Raw genomic sequence first — 6,442 nt, 5'->3', positions numbered from 1 at the left:
GTCCAACAATCCCGAACCTCCTCGACGTACAGGTAACAACCTCACGTTTTAACCAATTACACCTCGATCCCCACAAAAAGGTAAATACTCGTCTCAATATTCCATTGATTGCTGTTCCTGTAATCGGGAATACAGCCGCAACGTGCCACACCTTACTATACAATAAAACGTTAACAACGATCACACGTTGGGCCAGAGTGAGATGTTCGGGCCTCAAAACACCCAGACGACCAATGACTTTTTCCAACATCCTTACTGAATTTTCCTCCCGCGCCACATCCAAATCGTCTCTATAAATAAATCACAAATCTTTAATGACATCGCAGTTGTTAACCACGTTACAGCTCACCATTCCTCCCCCTTTCCAGGTACCCAACCCCATAATCATTGACTTTTCACTATTTACCTTCATACCCGTGGCTCATTCAAACACACGCACAACACCTTCCAACACTTTCATAGACATCCGTTCACACACCAAAACAAGTCGTATCATCCACATAACCTATTAATGCCGGCCAACATCTCCCTTCCCCTACCCCCCCTCACCCAGGGAATTGACTGTGCTCTCAACCATCCTGTAAAAGGGGTCCTGAAAACACGCAAATAAGATCTGTGACATAGGGTACCCTTGTCGTAAACCTCTACCCATCTCCAAGTCCGTCCCCATACACCCATTTATTTGTACTCTCATCTTTGCTCCCTTATACAGCGTGTTTACCCACCCAACTATTTCTTCACCATAACCCTGTCTCCTAAGTATACTCTGCAGTGCACCTCTTTCCACTCTATCATAGGCGGCTCGCCAGTCTAAGGCCAATAAAGCCGCCCCCTCCCGCCCCCTTTGACTCCACAAAACTTCTTAAAATCCCGTGACCTTCTAACATCGACCTGCCCGGCAACCCAAACTGCGATGGTGAAACAGCCCTCCCCACCACGCATTTCACCCTATTACCCAAAATTTTAGCGAAAACCTTAGTCTGCACAGAGCAACGATATTGCCCTATACTTCCCAAGGTCTGGCTGCCCTTTGCCTTTCGGGACCAGCACCACAATTGCTGTATTCTGCTTATTCCCTAATGTACCCTTCTCCTTCATACAATTTAATAATCTTACCATGAACTTCCCAATCAACGCCCAATGCTGTAAATAAAATTCCACCGGTAAACCATCAATACCCGGGGCTTTGCTCTTTCTCATTCCGTGTAAAGCAATTTCAATTTCCTCCTCAGTAATATCCCCACCCAAATCCTTCCTATCACTGACCAAATTGCACTTGGCATATGTGCACACCCTATTTAATTCCACTTCATCCGCATCACTACTAGTCCAGTATTTTTTATACCACATATCCGCATATGCACTCATAGCTTTCGTGTTTCTTATCACTTGACCTGCTCTATGGATTCCCATCGTCTCGTGTACCTCCAAGCTCGGGATTGTCATCAGCGCCTGCTTTTGCTTTTGCTGCTGCAACACACATGCGGATGGCTTGTCTACCCACAAAACTTCTTCTAATCCTGCTTGCACCCGCACCGCTTGAAACCGCTCATTATGCAACATTCGCAAGCTCTCTTTTTTGTCTACAATCTTGTCAATGGGGTAAACACCACCAACCTTTCCCTGCCCATAACAACCTCTTAATCGATCCTCTAAATAATTCACTAGTCCATATTATAGAGTGTTTATACGTTTACCCTCCCTCACGAAAAAGGATTTTATCCTTTCTTTTGCTACCGAGTCCCACCACGTTACAATGTCTTCTACCTCCTGAGCTTCCTTTGAAAGCTCTTTCCACAGCATAGAAAAACCCTCTAAACCTTCGTCATCACTTAACATACTAATATTTAATTTCCAATAAGGCCGATAAATTTCCACCATCCCCTCCCACCCTACCTCCACTACTACTGCCCTACATGACCTACCAGTTTCTTATAGAGGTATTCCATTTACGGACTATTTTGCTGCAATATCTTCCCACCTTCACACCCGTTGGCAACAACGTTGGTCTACTATGCTCGGCAACAAACTTCAATCTATTAAACCGAGTATAGGTTACTGGCCGTCTTCTTATCACCAGTGTCGAGGTTGGGAGACTACTCTCTCCCATCTTCACATTGGCCATACTCGTCTTACTCATGGATATCTCGTGGAGAGGCGTCCTGCTCCTCTCTGTGAGAATTGCCAAGCTCCATTATCAGTCAGCCACATTCTGTTGGACTGCCCACTTTATCAACGAGCACGCAGAATTTACCTCTGTCGTCGTCTTCGCTCCGCTACTCTCTCTTTACCTTCCCTTCTCACTGATGGACCCACCTTTCATCCGGACTCTCTCATTGACTTTTTGACAACAACTGACTGACTTCACAAATTCTGATACCTTCAGCCCTTTCTACTTCAATCTCTTGCTACCCTCTACCCCCGTACTATCCCCTGCCCCGCTGTTTTCTGTAACCTGCTGATCATCCCTCCTCCCTTCTGCCATCCAATCCCCTGGCTTCCTTCCCTACCCTGCAGCGCTGTATAGCCCTTGTGGCTTAGCGCTTCTTTTTGATTATAATAATAATAATAATAATACTGCCCTATGATCTGACAAGACCGTCTCGACCGTATTAAAAGACTTTGCAACTACTCCTTGAGAAATATACACTCTGTCCAACCTTGCAGCATATCCCCTTCTGATAAAAGTATGTTCCGTTTCCCACACCCCTCCCCCAAACACATCACGTAACTTAACATCCCTCAACAAATCTCTGAGAGGTGCAGACATATGCCCAGCCCCTTTGGGTTCGACGTCAGCCGCCCTTATGACACAGTTCCAGTCACCCCCCACTATCGCCACTTCCGAAAGTGCACGCAAAAAATAAACAAGGCCCTCACACACAAAATCCTTTCGCACCTTTGTGCTATTCTCCGCAAGGGCGTACACACTTACTAAAGATATGCACTTTCCCTTCCAAGTTCCATCCACTCTCAACACCCTCCCCCCAACCCCCCCCCACATCTCTGCAATCATTCGTCTCTCAACCCTTGAGTGGAGAGGACGTGTGCTGCTGCTGCCCCCTGGAGTTGTCTTGTGGCAGTATCATTTTCACAAACATGGCGCAGGCTAGCCAGCGCCGGATAAATACTGTCTGCATTGAATTAACCAGTGGAGCTGTAACGGGGCCATCAATGGAGTTGCTTCTGAATGCAATCATCAGAGATACCTACGGAATAGCCAGTGAGGAGATTTGTGGACTTGCACTGAACGGTTCGAAGAGGATTTTTGTAAAATTTAGTCCTCTTCAAGGGGGGCTCCTTGGCGTGGTGAAGAGGCTCTTGGTCTGAGGAATTAGCCCTGTCGGTCTTCTTCCTCAGACCGAACCTAATTACCCCCCATTCTCCCCTCCCCTATCCCATCCTCCCCATCCTCCCCTTTTTCCATTCCTCCTCCTCCTCCTCATCCCTCCCTTTTGCCCTTCCTCTTTTTAGCCTTCGTGATTTCTCTCACAGGCGCGCTAGTTCCTAGGTAGGGGAAAGGACACCGGGGTCCATCCCATTCCGTTGAGGTTTCTTGGCGGTGGCGTAGTTTGCCGTGGAATCTGGATTGCCTAGGGATGTCCCGATCCCTCTCCGGTATCCCGGAGTAGCTTTGGGTGTCTTTTGGGCGACGGGTGTATCTCTGGAAGCCACCTTTCGGATTCCGGGGGTGGTGGCTGAAGGAGGTATGCTTTGTGGCGGATATCCGGCCGCCCTCTCTTTTGTCCACCGAGGTAGCTCGGCAGATGTGAGGTTGCTATCCCAGATTGCTGGTTTACCGGCATGAAGGGTAGGGTATGGCACGGGTTCCATGCTGCATCTGCGCTACTAGCGGTGTCGAGTCCTCTTGGGCGCGGAGGGAGATTTCTGGCCCTTTCATTCCTCCTAGGAACTATCCCTCCCCGGTCCCAACTTTTTTTTTTCTTTTTTTTATTTTTATTTTCTTTTCTTCTTTCTTTTTTTTTCTTAAAAACAAAAAGAAAGAAGTAACCTAACCATGGCAGCCCTAGTCCATGAACCTGGTACCCCCGGGCCCCTTCTTGATACCGCACCCCGTTCTGACCCCGCCTCGTCTTTGGACCACTCTTCAGACATTCCTCATGCCTCTGTACCTATTGCCGGTGCTGTTTCCTCACCTGCTTCAGGTACTGAGGCCTCGACTGACTCCTTCGATTTATCAGACCTTCGCTCTCCTCTGACTATGCTTCCGGCCTCTCCCTCTACGGTGCGGCAATTTTCAAATCGCCGACCCGTTCCACATCGGACCAACTCTGGTCCCACGCCTAAACGTCAACGACAATTACCTGCTGATGATACTTCTCCACCTTCACCTTCTCGTTCTTCTCAGAAACGATCGACACGTCCTTCACTACCTTTCCACGCTCAGTTTCAGACTGAACAGTGGACTAAATTCTTCACTTTACGACCAACTTCCTCTACTGCCTATCTTTCTGACCATAGTATTGGCAAGGCACTCCTACGCCATGTTGGTAAAGATATTTCTTTTCATGCTCTTAAGAGCGGTACGCGCATCATTACCGTACAGAATGCTACCCAGGCTCGTGAGCTCTCTCGTCTTTCCCATATAGATACTGTTCCTGTCACCCTTGAAAAACATCATTCCCTCAATTCTTGTAGTGGTACCGTTATTCTGCCCCATACCATAGTTCAACAAAATTTCCAGACATGTGGCACCGACATTCTAGAACAGCTGGAACTCCAAGATCTCCCAATCCTCAAGGTAGACACTTATGTTCTTCCTGCCCGTGGGCGGAGACGATACCCTAGCAATGTGGCTCGTTTAACTTTTGACAGCCGAGAACTCCCATCCTCCGTTTATATAGCAGGACATCGGTTACAAGTTCGAAAGGTGATCCCTACACCACAACAGTGTAGAAATTGCTGGCGATTTGGCCATCCAGCGAAATATTGCAGATCTATCGCCGAATGCCCAGTCTGTGGTGCCGATGACCATTCTAATACGTCTTGCAATCGATCTCCCTCTTGCCTTAACTGTCATGAGGCTCACCCTTCGTACTCTCGCCGTTGTCAGGTCTATTTAAACGAGCGGGAAATCCGTTACCTCAAAGAGACAGAAGGTCTCCCTTATGCCATGGCAGTTTCTCATCTCCGCCTCCAAGGGAGACTCCCACGTGTTTCTTATTCCCGTGTTTCAAAACGTCCCCCCACTTCTGGTATCCCATCTTCTACACCCACCTCTGTGGTTACCTCTCCCATAATCACTCCTGTATCTAATCCTTTTGCTGTCCTCGGCTCAGACGTCCCTACTTCAACGCCTCAGTCTAATCTCGCTTCTTCGAGTTCTCTCTTACAAGCCTCAGTATCGACGAGACCTCGTACGACACCTCTTCCCAATCGTCCCTCTACTTCTCAAAAGTCAAAAAAAGGTCCGGTAACACCTCCTACCCATCTTCCACCTCCTCATTTTACCCTCCCTGTCTCTGTCCCTAGTTCTTCCCCTCTCACTGGCTCAGTTACAAGTGCAGAGCTTCACCCTCCTCCTCGTAATGTACCTTCCTCCCCTGTTCCCTCCCAAGTTTCTTCCTCTTCTGCCACCTCCCAGGTTCCTGTCTCTTCTGTCCCCTGCCACGCTTCTCCAGTTCCCTCCACCCTTTCGCCCCCCCCTACCTTGGTACAGTCCAATACAGTTCCAATCTTTACTCATCCTCCCCCTACCATTCCCAATATTGTCTCCCATACGACATCTCTGAATTCCGAAACACTTGAAGCAATCTCTGAATATATTGCAGAGACCAAACCATCAATGGACACTGATCCACCTTCCGCTCTTTCTCTCTCCTCTGCTCCATCTGCGCAACTCCTTTCTTCACAGCGCACCGTTCCTTCGCTGCTTGAACATTTTCCACTGCCTCCGCATGTGGACTTTTCTAACCCTTCTAGTCCGTAGGAACCCTTACCTGCGGATTTCAAGTATCTTTATCATTGCCAATCATGGCCTTTTTACAGTGGAATATACGCGGCCTCAGGGGTAATCGGGGTGAGCTTCAGATGTTACTCTCCCAGTTTGCCCCTGTTGGTGTTTGCTTACAGGAACCAAAATTACACTCTGCTGTTATTTCTCACATCTCAGGCTATAATTTATTGTATTCTTCAGATCCTTTTCCTGATGGGACCTTTAATGAAAGTGCCCTTCTTCTCCGCACTGATATTCCGTACCATCAGCTATTTATTCATACTTCGCTGCATTACACAGCAGCCCGTATCCACTTACATAGGTGGTATACGCTCTGTTCTTTATATCTCTCTCCTTCTCGGGCATTATCTATTCCGGATTTTGCCTTCCTTGTTTCGTCATTACCGCCACCGATTCTGTTACTTGGTGATTTTAATGCCCACCATTTCCTCTGGGGAGGGTCTCACTGTGATTCCCGTGGAATTC

The sequence above is a fragment of the Cherax quadricarinatus genome, unplaced genomic scaffold (genome assembly GCF_038502225.1).
Source record: "Cherax quadricarinatus isolate ZL_2023a unplaced genomic scaffold, ASM3850222v1 Contig836, whole genome shotgun sequence".
Classification (NCBI taxonomy): domain Eukaryota; kingdom Metazoa; phylum Arthropoda; class Malacostraca; order Decapoda; family Parastacidae; genus Cherax; species Cherax quadricarinatus.
This window is presented reverse-complemented; position numbering follows the sequence as displayed.